Genomic DNA, 17,159 nt, shown 5'->3' on the forward strand with positions numbered 1-17,159 from the left:
ATTTACTAATATTGTCTATATTAGCAATTGATATATTGCTTGTTGCCAGATTTAGGTTAAAAATCATTTTTTGTCCTCCACAAGTTTCTTAACTACTAAAACATTTCATGCAAGTAAGCATTTCACTTTAACACTTTGCATTGCCTTGTGAGCCTTTTATGGGTGGTGTGCATTTTTTTTCACTACTCATATTCACTTTGTATCAAAACTGTGTGTCTGGTTATTTCCACAGTTTTCAGAAGAGAGAGACGGCCTGGTACGTCTGTCATATCAGTGTGAGATGCCAGTACAGAACTGCAGTTTCCAGGGCAGAAGCATAGCAATGTTGGATATCATATCAATGTGAGTGCTAGCCATCTGGCCATTGGGACATAAAGCAGCCACAGTGTCTATACCAGTCTCTCATTCCAGGAGGGTTGGAGCCGATGAGAAGAACCCTAGAGTGTTCCTGGCAAAAGATCTGCAAGTTGCACTAGACAAAGAAATCCACATATCTTTCAATCCATAACCATATTATAAGAATGCTCCTGTTGTACACTATGTTGCAAACAAACAGTATAAGCTAAGGATAATGATAGCATATCTATCTATGTATCTATTGTTTAATGCATGTTGAAAAACAACAATAAAAAAATCTTTCAACATTCTTTGCACATTAAAATTGACTTATAGTAGACATCTAATTGATTTAAGGAACTATCAGGGGTAGATGTACTAAGATGGGCCAGTCACAGTGCAAACATACTGCAATGTGTATTTCTGTTGCAACAGTATATATTTTATCATATGTACTAAGATAAAATGTTAATAGAGAGAGCCGCAATACACTAATTTAAATATTTGTTGAGTCATCTTAACGAGATCTCTAGCATCGCATTGAATAAATAATGAAAGACAGTTCAATCCCATCAGATTCTACAGTGGGGGCCCCTCCTTCACCCCCAAATAAATGAAAATGTGTTTCTGTCAAAAAGCTTTTCATAATCATACAGTAGCCCCTCGATAAACCGGATATTTGTCCGACATACAATAAAATCGCTCACACATACATTTATAGCGCTCAGTGTATTTTAAAACGTCTAAATCATTGTGCTGAAATAACACTAATGTGTTTTGGGTAGGCTACACATTACATTATAAAAATATATAAATCTGTACAGTATGAATACCTAGTGCACTTCCTTTTTACTTTAGCCTGTAGGCTACTGGTAACACTGCTGCATTGTACACATTGGTGTACAATATGAATAAAATATGATTTTAAATTGAAACTAAATGATTTTAGCATTTCTTAAATTATTATTATTATTATTATTATTATTATTATTATTATTTATTATTATTATTATTATTATTATTATTATTATTATTATTATTATTATTATTAACTTGGCCTACTTAGTAGCCTAGACAATTGACACAGAATAGATCATGGTGCCGTACTGACAAGTTATGATACTTACAGGAGGACACAATTCACGTTATGCATTTCAAAGGACCAGCAACAAATTTTGCATTATACCAGTAATTCATATTATCATGAGAAGCCTATAAGCTAAATGTATAGTGTCAGTTTATTTAAGTTAGTCAGGGGTGCAGTGCTAAATTGTGCACAATTATAAACCACCTGCACATTAATCGAATAGGTGGGTTTCCAATTCATATACAGATGCTCAGAATGAGCTGGAGGGGTTAGCAGCACATGTGTTCAGTATATTGCTCCCAACATGTTGGGGACACCAGAAATGTCGCAGAAATGTGTTTTCAAGGCTTGTAAGTACACCCTGCTGTTTAAAACATACTTTCAAAAGTTCTTAAATCGATGCAATTGTAAGTGTCGCAATTGCCGTCAGCTTTAGTACATTATAATATTTGAGAACCTTCATCTTCACCTCCTTTTTACGAATTTATGAAGGAACGTTATTATTTACATATTCATCAGGCTGAACTGCGAAAAAAACTGCTGCCGCAAAGCATTCCCTAAAAAGTCGCTTGAATTTTCAGCTGGGTCTGGGGATGACTGTCATTGACATGCACTGAAATTGCAACTAATTTCCCCCATACCCAAAGCCCTTTCTGAGGTGTACCAATTACTTGCTGCACTGGGTGTATACATTTAGGGAAATGCTTGAGAGATAACTCAAAGATTTCAATATATGAATATCTGAGGCTATTTGCCTAACAGCTCTGGAAATGACCTCACAGCCGATCTTATTTTCAGAGCAGATGTGAAATGAACCCCAATTGTAACATGATTCCTAGTGTGAAATGACTCTGCAACTTTCACCATTTGTTGCCCCTTTAAAAATGTAGACCCAGGAGATGTGCTTGCGTGCACTTTTAATAAACACAAACAAATAAACAAAATACAAATACAAACAAAACACCTTGCTCTTTTTCGAGCACTAGCTACACACGATGTTCCCTGACTATCACGGGACAGCTAAGCTGTTTCCCCATCCACAAACTACAACACACATTTTCACAACAATGCCTTTATACGGTTGCACACACTCACAACCAGGCTCTTCCCACTACAGCCCTGAACAGACTGGCTGCTGCATTTAAATACCCTGCACCTGGCTCTCCTTTACAATGCACACCAGGTGCAGGGGATAACTAATAGTTAAACAATAAAACCATTTAACACCCAAATGTGCATTCTCACATTTTTTTGGGCAGGGAAAACTTAACCCTTTCCCTGATGTATTATACATCCTTCCCCTTGTCTTTCTAAGACACCGGTCATTTAACTGCCACCTCCCTCCACCCTTAAAAGACCATCCACCCTCAAGTCCACAAATGTCAATTTTCGTTCTCTTCCACGGGCGGACTTGAGGGTGGGCTGGTCCCTCTGGCGCTTCCAGGGAGGGACCGCGAATCGCGACACGAGACCCCACCGGGATGACTGGGCTGACTGCAGTGACGACCAGGGCACAGGCGGCTGCAGCAATGGGCAGAGATCCGCTACTGGGACCCAGGACACACTTAGACCCAGGAGACGCAAATGGAAGTTTGCAGTGCTTGTGGGCATTTTTAATAAACACAAACAAATAAACAACATACAAATCCAAACAAAACACCTAGCTCTTTTTCGAGCACTAACTATACACACGATCTTCCCTGACTAACAGGGGACAGCTAAGCTGTTTCCCCATCCACAAACTACAACACACAGTTTCACAACAATACCTTTTTACAGTTGCACACGCTCACAACCGGGTTCTTCCCACTACAGCCCTGAACAGACTGACTGCTGCGTTTAAATACCCTGCACCTGGCTCTCATTTACAATACACACCAGGTGCAGGGGATAACTAATAGTTAAACAATAAAACCATTAAACACCCAAATATGCATTCTCACATGTTTTTGGGCAGGGAAAACTTAACCCCTTCCCTGCCGTATTACACTAGTTAATTTTATTTGAAAAATGCTTGAGAAAAATTATTATTTATTTATTAGGCAGACACCTTTACCCAAGTCGGCTTACTGGTGTTACAGGTCAGTACAGGGTTACAATACAAGGTTAATATTTAAATGCTATATAGTTTTCAGAAAGTGCAATAACACTACTAGAATACAATATGAACTAAGATGCAACAAGTTAGGATTACAAGTTATGTCGACAATTAGGTTGGCTTAGGTCCGAATGCAAGCGAATACCGTCTAAATTACAATATGTGCTTCTTGACGTCATAATGACCACTGAAGGGATGACGAGTTTTCCACAAAGGCGGAAGAGGCAGAGTGGTATTACAAACAAACAATACAGTGTCATGTTCATATTGCGGTGACTCATCTTAAAAATATATATACTTGTCTTGCAGTCTATGAGAAAAATGGTTATTTGTTTAGACAGTGTTTGACACAACATAACGGTTCCTGACCCATTTGTTATATGAAGGATTTCACATTGAGTAAGATAAGTAAATTAGCTGTTTACTACTGTAAAAATAAAGACCCTTTTGTTTTGAAAATAAATCTATTCTGTTTTTCACCAATATTATGGCACCTTGTATATACATAATTGTAAATAAGTCCTTTATTTTTAGTTAAAATAGGCTAATCAGCCACAGGAATACCAGAGAAAAAACATTTACTGTATACAATTGCAGTTAACCAATTTTATTTTTTCAAATTAGCCTTGTTACAAATACGACTACTGCTAAGAGAATAATAATAATAATAATAATAATAATAATAATAATAATAATAATAATAATAATAATTTGTTATATAAGTACACTATCTAAATGGGTTGTAATTTTTTAAAAACAAAATGACAGGGACCACAAATTATTAAAACAATCTTTATTTAAAACATAGAACATAACTTGTAAAACGCAATTGTGTAACAGATCTATAATCTGTTATAATCAGAACTATAATCAAAAAGTGCAGAGGGGGTTGCACAGATCTTTCGCCAGACCTGCCGCTATTATATCTATTTATTTTGTGTTTCTGCTTAGAGTGTACTCTGGGTTTGAGTTTCGCCCCATAGCGCCATGACAGCGCTGCTTTCTTGCTCTCCCCAGTTCACGCCGCGGGTTTTTAAGCTAATCATTGGTACAATCAAAATATTTATTTAAATAACAACAAAAACACAACAAAAAGGCGGTGTGCTAAATCGTATTTGAAACTAAGTGGTTTAAAAATAAAATAACTGGGAAAAACACAGTCCAGGATAGTTTTTTGTATAAAATTATTTTTAATAGCATTTTTTAAAAATAATTTTCACCGATATACTCAAATATTAGACTTTTGTTTCTTTGACATCCACTGGCATCTGCACGCGTTTAACAAAGGAAAAAAGTTACATTCAAAAGTTTACAATGTATAGATATTTGGGGTAGGTACCCTTTTGACAACAACTTAATAATAAAACTTATTTACAAATGCTCCTCAATATAAACAGTTAATAAACTCAAATATTCAGGATGCTTATGCATCAAGTCGTTCTTCTCTTTTTGTGAAGCTGCAATGGCACTGCAGCTTCTTCCTGTTTAGATTCCCTGGGGGAGGAGCCGAGCGGCACTCACATTGTGAGTGTGCCATCCTAAAGTTGGGTGAGTTTACACTTCCTTTCGGACTGACCTAAACTGGCACTGAGCCACGTCTTTAGTTGGTCGTTTTTAGGACAGCTGAGAATAGGCCATGTGCGTTTACACTGCAGATAAAAGACCTGAGACGATCCAAAGCCATCCTAAAAACGGCCAGTGTAAACGCACCACAAGAGATCCTAAAGTGCAGTCTAAGCAAGAGAGTCTTGAGAAGGTGGCGGAAGCCAGTGAGAGACGGAGAAGTCCTGAAGTTCTCCAGTAGCTAGTTCCACCACAGAGGGGCTATGGAAGAGAAGTAGCGGACACAGGAGGATAGAGAGTGAAAGGAAGGCACGACCAGTGCGCCAGCAACGGAGAAGTGGAGGGGGGGTGCAGGGAGACACGAGGGATTGGAGGTAGGAGTGCGAAGTGTGGTAAAAAGAGCAGTAGGCAAGAACAAGGATCTTGAATTGAATGCAAGCAAAGATAGGTAGTCAGAAGAGGGTGCAAAGCAGAAGAGTAGCATTAGAGTAGTGAGGTTAATGAACACAAGACGAGAAGCAGAAATTTGAATGAGCTGAAAGGGCGCTTAGCCAAAGCGGGGAGATAGCAAAGAAAGAGTTACTGTAGTCCAATCTGGAGAATACAAGGTGAAATAAGTAGTGAGAAAAGGACAGATTTGATAGATGTTGCTAAGAAAGATGTGGCAAGTGCATGTAAGGGAACAGATGTGTTGAGAGAAGGAGAGGGAGAGGTCAAGAACACATAGGTTTTTAGCAGAAGGAGAAAGAGTGATAGTCACAGGATACTGAGATGGAGAGGTCAGAGGAGAGAGAGGGAACAAAAGGAAAATAGAGGAGGCCAGATTTAGAAAGGTTGTGTTTTATGTGGTGAGAGTGTGTCCAAGTTGAGGTAGAGAGACATTCTGAGATGTGAGAGTCAAAGGTGGGAAAGGAGAGGAAGATCTGGGCATCATTGGCTTAAAGGTGGTAGAATAAGTCAAAAGATGAGAGCAGGTGTAGTGTGAGAAGAGGTCCCAGGTTAGGGGTTGAGGAGGGGTTGATGAGAAGAGAGAGAACCATGCCAGGAAAATGGAAGGAATGGTTAGAGAGACAGGAAGAAAACCAGACAAGAGCAGTGCCTGAGATTCCCAGGACAAAGAGGAGAGGAGAATAGCATGATCGACAGTGTCAAGGGCAGAGGTCAAGGAGAATTAGAATGGAGGAGAGGGAGGCAGCCCGAAGAGAGTCAGTTACAGAGAGGAGTGTGGTTTCCATGGAATGTGCAGGACGGAACCCGGATTGAAGTGGGTCAAGCAGAGAGTGCTTGATGAAGAAGGATGCCAGCTGGTGGTGGACAGCTCGCTCGAGAGTTTGAGAAGAACAGCAAGAGACAGACAAGGCGATTATTTTTTTTTTTTTATCATTTAAGCATCATTTTGTGCACTTCCAAAAAACACCTTTCTTTATTTTCATTTTTAAAATTTGCAGTTAAACCTATCTATATATATATATATATATATATATATATATATATATATATATATATATATATATATATATATATATATATATACACACACACACAGTATATTGCTACTTTTAAATAGCTACTTAAAAAAAAAATTGAATTTAAAATGCATATATGACTCCACAAATATCAGTTACATAAGATGTATCATTTTGTCAGGATTACGGAAGCTAAGCAATTAATTAGTTATTATACATCACTTAAAATAAACTAAAGAATGGCCTCTTACAGTATTACCATATTAAACTCAGTCTTCAACGGAGGGATAATTATTGCTGCAAACAAATGTACAGAAATACCTGAACCTGATCTCATCAAATTCTGCTTGCACCATCTGTTGTTTTTAAATTCCTCTTCAATATTTGTGTGCACTACCCTCTTGTCCCTTCAAAATGTTCCCTTTTACCCTGCACACAAATGTGTGTTCTGCTGGTGCTGCCTGAACACTAGCCAGGAGGCATCTGTTGCTTATAGTCCTGACAGCATCTGCTACTATTTCTCACTTTTCCCAACATGCTGTGAGATATAGTTTCTCCCAAAGGTGTCTTTGTATGCACCATTGTTAATTCCATCATTGTCTGCCATGGCCTGTTCCCACGATGCAAAGGAAGTTATTACCACAATCAGAAACCTTTAACATTAGCTTTCTGTAATTTAAGATATGCTCTACTGGTAGCTCAGGAATATCTTTAATTAACACAATATTTGTAACATTAAAGTCAAGATTTAATTTTATGTACTAGAAAAGAAGACTGACACAATCATAACTTTATTTTCAGCTAAAACAGGCAAATAAACAAATATGACAAATGAATAACACTTTTATTTATAACTGGATATCCATAAAATATCCATCATTTTTCAGATAAGGCTAACAAGTCTTAAGATCTTTACGGACTGCCATAATTTATTTAGCTAATAGTTAAAAACCCTCTGGTATCAGAAATAGAGACCAAGCCTCCTAATGGACATAGGCGTCTCTAGCTGTCATCCCGCCTTGTGTTTCTGTCAGCCTGTTAGATTGTCAAGAGCTTCTCCTGGGAACTTTCACCATGAGAGATTCAGAAAAGCCTGGTCTCCTGAGAGCTACTTTTAACTCCTGACAATATCCACAGTGTCAGAACAGAATAGCACACCATGGGGTAGGGTAGAGAAGACACAGCAGATGTTAATAATAAACTCGGTTCACAGTCTCAACAAGGTTATTGGCCAGTGAATCATCATCAAACCAAGCCAAGCTGGGCCAATGCACAGTTATGGAATTCATGCTGCAATAATATCACTTTGCTTTTATCTTTTAAACAATGATATATTGAATACACAGTAACCCTTTATAATAAGTGATAGCAATTCAGATTCAATTATGAGTGACACAAGATTTGTATGGTGATCACACCAAAATAATTTTGTATTCCTGACAATTTCCATAATCATAGTGGCAGTTACCATTGAAAAACATAAATAAGTCTCACCTTTTTCTCATGCTATTTGGTCAGTACTTTTGGGTAGTGTGGGTTTCCATATAGTTTTCTTTTAGCGTGAGAAAGTCTCCTTCTAAATGCAAATAACCTAACTAATATTAAGATATAGAGGGTATATTTAAATATTTCTGTCTGAGTTTGGCCTTGCATGACTGTAGATATCATAAAGCTTTCTTAAACTGGGTTTCCACTAACTTTTTAAGTCGTGTTGAAGCACTGTAAGTGCAGCCTGCCTCATTTTGCCACCAACATTTTTTATTAAAAAAAAATAATAATACAATAAAAAAAAAAAAAAAAAGAGATAGCTTTACACAAATACAAAAAATAAAAACATTCAAACACTGTGTACTATTTGCTGTGTATAATTTGCTAAACATTTTGACTGCATATGTATTTATTATAAAGCTAACACATACATATATAATAGATACAAGTTTTCGTACAGAACCGTAGCTTCAGCAATTCTGATTCTTATACCCTATGAACTGAACTAAAATACCAACACTTTAGGTTAATGATATCAAAATGTTTAGTACAGTACATTTTTTTAATACTGGTAGTAAATCTGTATATGCTACCCTACTCGTTCACATTTACCACTTATAATAATAACACTACTGTACTACATTATTATAACGGTTTTGTTGTCTTTTACGGTTTGTAGTGTTTTTAGAGCTCTGTAAACATATAACCACACAAACCCCGAAATATTTTAAGACAGACGTGTAGCAGACAAAAGGTTATATTAAAACATATATATCTTTTGAGATTGATGATTACTGTGATAGTCTTGCATCGATTTCAAAAGCTGCTGAATTGACGATACGCACACACTGTGTTCACAGGGTCATGCTCTGTTCGACCGCCCTACTACGACGACTACCACTAGGGGGTCACACTTCAGCAATTTAAAACTTAAAAAAACAGTTCTTTAAACCTTTAATTTTCTAAATCTTTTCTTTTTTAGTCGTAGTAGTGCACCTTTTTTGTTGAAAAGTTTTTCACACTGCAAGTGCAGGAGGGATTTTCTTTGTTTTATTATTCATATTAACATTTTACATGAAAGGTATTTTGTTTTTGCTTTTTATATGTTTTATTTTTATACACCAAACTGTTTTTATTCTTTATTAAAAAATCAAATTAGTATATAAACCCCCATTTCTGCTGCGTGCAGAGTGGGGGAGGGGCCAGGCAAACAAGGAAGGCCGTGTGCTTTAGTGTGGGGGAGCGAGAACACACGGTCTGTCTGTTTGTTCTGTCTGTTTCTCTCCCATTTCTTCCTGTTAGTTATTTCTGTTTTATTCTTTTTTTTTCTCTACCATTTGTTTTTAAAGGAACTGTAGGGAAGGGAGAGAGAAAAATTTTAATGAAAAATCTTTGTCTTGTGTTTGTGTTCGTTTTGTATTTGTGTGTGCCCCTGCACTATTGCAGTGTAGGTGGTTTTGTCTTGTTTTGTGCATACCCTTGTTATGTTGATTTTTCCACTGCAGGGGTGTGTCTCTAAATTTTATATGACTATTTATTTTAGAAAATAAGTACATAATTTTTTTTTTTTTTTTTTTTTTTTAAATACATTTTTGTATTTGTGTGGTGTGAATTAACGCAACAGAGCGATTTTTTTTTTTTTAAGGTCAGTGGTTGCTGGCCCCTTGAAAAGAAACGGTTCTTAGGTTTAGACTTTGTTGTTCAATCTATAATTTTGATAATTGTAAACAGACGGCATTTAGGAATAAAATAAAAATAAAAATACTTCAACATTGTTTTTTTATTTATTTTTTCTTTTTTTTTTTTTATTCAGTTTATTCTGGTTTTAAACACTAGTTATGAAGAGTGTTTTAGGATCTCGTAAGTGCTATCAAACCTGGACTGAAATATTCAACCTTAAAACTTTATAAAAATAACCATCAAAATAGCAACACCTCAAAAAGAGTTTACATAACGTTTTTTTTTTTAAATATGTATTACTCTGTAACTATCAAAACACAAAATGCTGTATCCGATCCAATAATTAATTATTTAAAGTGAGTTAAACCTCAAAACCTATTTGCACAAACATACAGCATGGGTGAAAGTGCTGAGTCCGTAGGTGGAATTCCTTCAAAATGGCCTCTTACAGGTCTATTCCTACGATTCATATAGAAATGCCAAAAAAATCTGGGGGACAGGGGACGGGACTCTAATGTTTTCGCATGTACTTGATGACTTGTGACCTTTTAGTATATTTTTCTCCTGCTAAACTGTAACTTGATTGAGACCATAGGCACCTAACCCATAGAGCACAGTGGAGGCAAACTATGAATTTAGCTGCTCTACTATCTTTTCTCTGTGTAAACACATTATTATTATATGTTTTGTTATGGTTTTCCCTATAAACGGTTTAAAATGTAAAAAAGAAAGGAAAGTCATTCATAAGACACCATAAGTCCAGTATTAACAATAAATAAATAAATAAACATCCACAATAAAATGGCCCCTACACAAATATTGGTTTGACCCACTATAGTCTGCTCTGCACTATTTACAACAGCTAACGTTAGCAATGGTGTGACTGCTGCAGAAAATGCTGGGCGCTTTGGATACTAAAAAAAATGACTAATTAAATATAGTCTAGGTGATTGTTAGTTTAGTTTGTTTTGTTCTCTATTAATGAAATATAATTAGATGGTTATTTATGTATCTTTTTAATAAGGACGTTAGTAGGTTCGTGTTGCTATGGGCCATGAGCGGGTTTAAGTTCCAGAACAACTAAATAAAATGTCACTGCTGTTAAGCACTTGTAATAATCTGAAGCAGCGGTACTGCAAAATAACAGAATCACATTTTTACTTTAGATTTTTTTTTCATTAAAAAGTTGTTGTTCTTAATTAATTAGTAGTGTAAAACTTGCCTGAATAAAAAAAAAAAAGAAAAATTAAAACAAAATATTTAATTTTTTACAATTGGTTATTAGTTATCAACAGAGAAAACGATATCAAACTCAGAAAAACAATATGAATCCTGTATTTATGATATCTGATTGAGTTAAATAGAGATTGTATATGATTTCTGCGGCTGAAGTTTCATAAGATTAATATGTGAATTGGACATGTAAAAGGTTTGATCAGTAACATTTCAAAAACATTTTAGTTTGTTAACTAACCTCATGTGAGATTTATCAGGTTGAGCCAACTGATAAAATGACAAGTTGTAAGTGAAGTCATTTCTGAATTTCTTTTTCTACTAAATCAAGTTCAAATTTGCTTCTGAAAGTGCTCCAAAATGGCTAAGAATGCACCTGAGAGAATGTGGCATACCTGGAGATGAATCTTCAGTATAGCCGGCTAACCCCAATAGAGACCTCACCTACGACTTGGTTTTGGAGCTTGCTGCGTTCATCAAAGCCTGGACTTTGGTGACAACGGGTTTCACCCGTCCATTTCCCATTATAAATCCCAAATATTGAGTTTCTGCTTTTCCTCAAGTTGGCTGTCAGCTGGGTTACCCTTAGAGACCGTGATCCTAACCAGATGCTCTCGCTAGGTGGAGCTGTAGATAACCGCATTGTCAATATACGCTGCCACATACTTACAATGTGGGTGTAAGACCTGGTCCATCAATCTCTGAAAGGCAGCATGCACCATGTAGCCCAAACGGCATGGTTATAAAGTGAAACAACCCTTCAGGAGTTGAAAATGCAGTTTTCTCTCTAGAGCTGAGGGTTAAGGAGATCTGCCAGTATCCCTTTGTCAGTTCCAAAGTGGAGATAAACCCAATCGTTCCCAGTCTCTTGAGAAGTTTGTCGACCCGAGGCATGGGGTAGGCATTGAATTTTGCAATAGCGTTTCCCTTACGGAAATCAACGCAGAAGCGGTTGGTGCCATCCTTTTTGGTGGCTACCACAATTGGACTGCACCACTCGCTCCTGGAAGGTTCAATCACCCCAAGTTTAATCGCTGCCCGTACTCCTTTCAGGGCTCAGAGTTGGCTAAATTCCTTATGGCCACCTGGCTCCTAGCTTTTAAAATGTGGTCGCCTTAAAAAAAAATATGGGCCAGGTAAAATACTAAATAGTGATGTCACTTGACACCCCCTTGGTCAATACGTGTTCCTCAATTCACTGTAAAGCCAGCCCAAATATATTCTTGTTTAATCACTGTGACAAATCAATATACCTGAAAAAACATAAATACAGTATGAATTCACTTGTGTAATTTACCTTTTTCTGCTATGTCAAAGTAAGCTCCGTTTTGTACACATCCTATGAAGGATGTGAATGTGGTCCATGAAACAAAAAAAAAATCTAAGTGTTTGCAATCAGCGGCAATAACAGCTACTCTATGGTTTTAATGACATGTTGTAAAAATAAAACAAATGGATGCAGATATTGATCAGCTTGATTTCAGTAGTTCATTATACAACAACAGCAGACTTTGAATAAACTTTGAATGAACACAATGAAAACTGAACAAACAGCATGAATCGCAACCACACATTGGCTACCAGGTGTCAAATTATATTACTTTTGCGAATACATTTTAAGACATAGTACTAAATGCAGTAAGTTAGGGCCTACAGAAATCTACACAACTAACATACACTGAAATAATATTTGTTAAAAAAAAAAAACCCAATAGTGTTAGCTGTCTAATGATAACAAGCAACAATTAGCCAAAACAAACAAACACTCACAATATGGACACACAAAACACAGGTCCTTCTGGGTTCTTTTCCATAAACCAAAACAGCAGCTCCTCCAATCCGTGGCTGCCACATTATTTCCCTTCCGGGTTGATGAGTTAATGTACCGAAGCTCTGCCCCTTTTCTAAATCACGACTTTAACCCTAGGAACAAAGTGTCAGGCCAAGCAGTCCAGGGTACTCTGTTCCTGTTACTTAGTGTCCTCATAGGTTGGGAGGGAGATTTACCACCAAGAATCATTGTCTTTCTGTTACAGGGACATACGATACGTGTAAGTTATTAAGATTTTGTTTTTTTACGTGCTGTTTACTGCGCTACTGGGATATTGAACTGAATCCTGAACAGTGCCTAAACACAGATGGAATTCATAGAAAACCACATGGAATATTGAGGTAAATATTTGAAAAAATACCCCAAAAAATAATGCTTAATAATATTATGTGGGGAAAAAAATAATAAATCGGCAAAACTAATAATATAACTAACTTATTTTGTATCTCACCTGCCCACTCGCACAGTCGCCAGTGGCAAATGCAAATTATTTGATCGCTGAGACCAATTTTGGTTGCCCCTGGTGACCCACAACTCACAAATTTGGGCCCTGCCCTTTTCTAACACCACTTCGTTGACTTTCTGGGATACAGTAAAGTCTCTCTCGCATTGTGACACCTGGGGGAGTGATAATAGCATATTCAGCAAGGTTAGTTCTACCAGGCAAGTCAGAAAACATCACTGAACTCCTCAATTTACCCTTTGCAGTCCATTTATTTTACATGTACTGTTTACATTTTTTTTTCAGAGTAAAACCGGTTTATAGGGCATTGCAATGCTAAGCGACATCAGTACTGCATCTCCAGCCAAGCCCCACCTCTTGTTCGCTGCATTTTTCACATACTTCTTTTAGACGTGCATACTGATAAATCCTCTCCTGATCACTAGTTTTACCACCAAACTCCTCAATAATACAATCCAAGTCATTATTTTATTAGTATGACATCTCAAAAAGCTTTGCAAATGTCTGTGCTATTCTTTGAGCGCTGGATGTGGAAGCAGCTATCTCCTTTGCTTATGTCTGCGTGGTGCAGCTGCTCAGGCTATTGCCCTTTTTTATTTTTTCGGTTTCATTCGGCTCCTATTGGTCTCACTCGGCCATTGAATGGTTTTCTCGGCTTTTTCCGGAGAAAAAACGACTAGAGACCTGTGCTTTACGTTTTTCGATGATGTTGGACAAGGTCTGACATTGTACAGCAAAGGGTTAACTTACACAGCTCTCTTTGCTAACTGTTCCCCCACTGGAATGTCTCTGGTGCTAGGGGCCTCTAGACAGGGGCCTAAATCATCCTCTACTTAGCCTGGGGCTATAAATAAGGCCTCCCTTGCCTGCCAGGGCGTTAACAAATTAGCATAAATGTCTCGTTCATTACAGTGATTGGGCTGCTTAATTTCATAATTTACCTTTCCTATAGCCTGAATCATCTCATATGGCCCCTGCCATTTAGCACCCAGTTTCGATTATGATATGCAAAGGAACAGCAGCGCTTTATCTCCTGGTAGAAAGGTTCGAATTTGTGCATTTTTATTGTACTGTTGCTCTTGTCGGTGCTGAGCCGATTTTAAATTGTCGTGTGCCAATCGACTGACCAAATCTAGGCAATCTCAGAGTAGGAGCACATGAGTCACTACATTTTTGGAAGAAGCCCAATGTTTTTGCTTTTGAATTACAAATCGACTCAGCATCTGATTGAGCATCTGATTGAAACGTTCCACCAAACCGTCTGTCTGTGGATGATAAACAAAGGATCGAATGGGACATATTTTTTGAATTTTATATACCTGTAATCTTTGAGACAAGTTCATTCCATGTTCAGTCAATATCTCTTTTGGGATCCCTACTCTAGCGATAATCTGTACTAGACCTTTGGTGATTGGAGATGTATTTGTAGACCTCAATGGAATTGCTTCCGGGTATCGCATTGCATAATCTACCACCACTAATATATGCATATACCCGGAATCAGAAGGTAGCAAAGGGCCTACAATGTCCATTGCAATACGTTCAAAGGGAGTGGAAATAATTGGCAGTGGGACCAAAGGGGCTGGGTACACTTGACCCCGCGCTACTCGCTGGCAGTCTGGGCATGTGGCTACATATTTTGACATATATGTATTCCTTAGTTTTAGCAATCCCGAGGTGTCCCAAAAAGGGGATGTCATGCGCAAGCCTCATGACCTCCAACCAATATGCCCGTGGCAGGGTTCACCGTATATAGCAATTACCCTTTTATAATGAAATGTGGATATACTAACCGCCCAGCGGCTTCAACATCCTTACCTTCATAGACCGGACCTGCCCCCAAATGTGCACCAGTGTGGAATTGTTTTTCTGGTCCCACACTAGGTCTGTGTTTGAGTCCCACATATCCGGTATATACAAGGTTTTATAAACAACAAAACACAGCTACACCGTCAAAGCAATGTATAAATAAATAAACACAGTTTTTGCCATCATTTAAATATACCCAAATACAAGAAATAAATCATAATACAAACACAAAATAACATGACACAGGGAAGGAGGGGGAGACCCCGTTCTAAAAATAAATAAACAAACTGTACAGGGCTGCTCACCCTGCTACATGCACCCTGTTTGTTTCCCCCATGATGTTCAGGTGGCAGAGAATGGCTTGCTTCACCAGGTTGTATTAGGTTGCTTCGGCATCTGCCATGGCCTGGTAGGTTTCCTGGACCTCCTCGATCAGGCAGTCCCTGGCTGGCTAACCCGGAACTCCTTTGGCCAATTGTCCTTCGATTAAGAGTATTTCTCACTTAGGCGAGAAAACATTTGCGATGTCTTGCTGACTTGCTCTCTTATTTTCAGATGCATACATGCAGATTTTTTTCTTTTGCTCTGGTGTTAAATGTAGGGTCGACTCGCTATTTTATACTTGCTGTTTTGCTTTGGGAGCGGGAGTGTCGATGACATTGGCATAAACGTTCAGTTAACAACGAATTAGGAAAGCGAGTCAGAGATTATATAACTGCATAACTTGTTGTTTTATTTGGCCATGATTATTTCACTGGCGCTACAATGAGGGAAACTAGAATACTTATATTTACGTTTGTTTGGCTTGGGAAGTTGGTGGATGGCAGACAGCGGGGTGGTGTTAACGGGTAAAAATAGCACTGTATTTATATTGGTGACAGAGAATAGCTGGAGGTATGCGAGGGTGGCGTTATAAAGGGGGCGGTATAATACGGGACTACTGTGTATATTTATATAATCAAACTATAATTTACATGCATACTAACTAATGTCACTGTTTAAGAAAACAAACTTGGTGGGAGCATACCAAGTATGCGTATTTATGAACAAACAAATTGATGAATTAACCGTATTGATGGCATATCAAATGCTTAGATGACAGATATGGTTACATTCTTGTAGAACAAGCATAAAACAAAATACATTTCGACAAGGAATTGCATTAGTTCCATTACTTAGTTGCGCACAAGGTGGTTTCAATAAATACTACTATGTGATAGTTTGGGATATTCAGTCTATTTAACAGTAGGTAGTTGTTTATTTTTTTAAGTAATGTATACATAATTATTAGTCGAATAAACCGCTTCCGAATAAGACCATTTTGCTACCTACTTTCTAGGCAGATAGCAAATCCTCACACTGCGTTAAAAAGTTAACCTGTAGCCCTGGTTATATGTGCGTCTTCAAAGTTTAACACATCTTTTTGACGTGCTCCACTAACTAAATAAGACTGTATTGTATAATACTCTGCAGTTTTGTTTTTCGCTGGCAGATGGCAGCAATCCCTAAGAAACATGCTTGACAGCTTGGCCCGTTAATACATAGCACAGCTTGCGCTACAAAATGGATGCCAGCTAGCTACAGAGAATGAGATGAGGGTACAATATTTATTTCTTTATTGGTGTTAGAAGGGGTTGTAAGGAACCGATTTATTCTTCTGATAAATCACACTTCATAGATAATAATGCATATAACAGTGATACAAACCAGTGCCTAAAACAGTGGAAGATAGGAAGTAAGTTTACCACATCAATCACCCTGTATGATGTGATTGAAAATGATATGTACTAAATAAATACATTAGCATTGATGAGAGTCTGCATCTGCTTTGAAATCTGTAGCACAAAAAAGAATTTATAAAAAGTGATATTTTGGTTGCACTGTTGTTATAATGTTGCAATTGTAATACAAAAAAAAAAAAGAAAGAAAAAAAAGTTATTTATACTTATATATTATATTTTTTATTTTTCTCTTACTTAGTGTGAACAGGCTGCCTCTAGAGGTGACGTCAGGCCTGAATGGAGTGCACAGACAGGCAGTACTGGCAGGTGAAACTGAGATGCTGCGGCGCTCAATGTGTTTAATAAAAAAACAAAACAGTTAAA

Source organism: Polyodon spathula, chromosome 5 (assembly GCF_017654505.1).
Source record: "Polyodon spathula isolate WHYD16114869_AA chromosome 5, ASM1765450v1, whole genome shotgun sequence".
Taxonomy (NCBI): Eukaryota; Metazoa; Chordata; class Actinopteri; order Acipenseriformes; family Polyodontidae; genus Polyodon; species Polyodon spathula.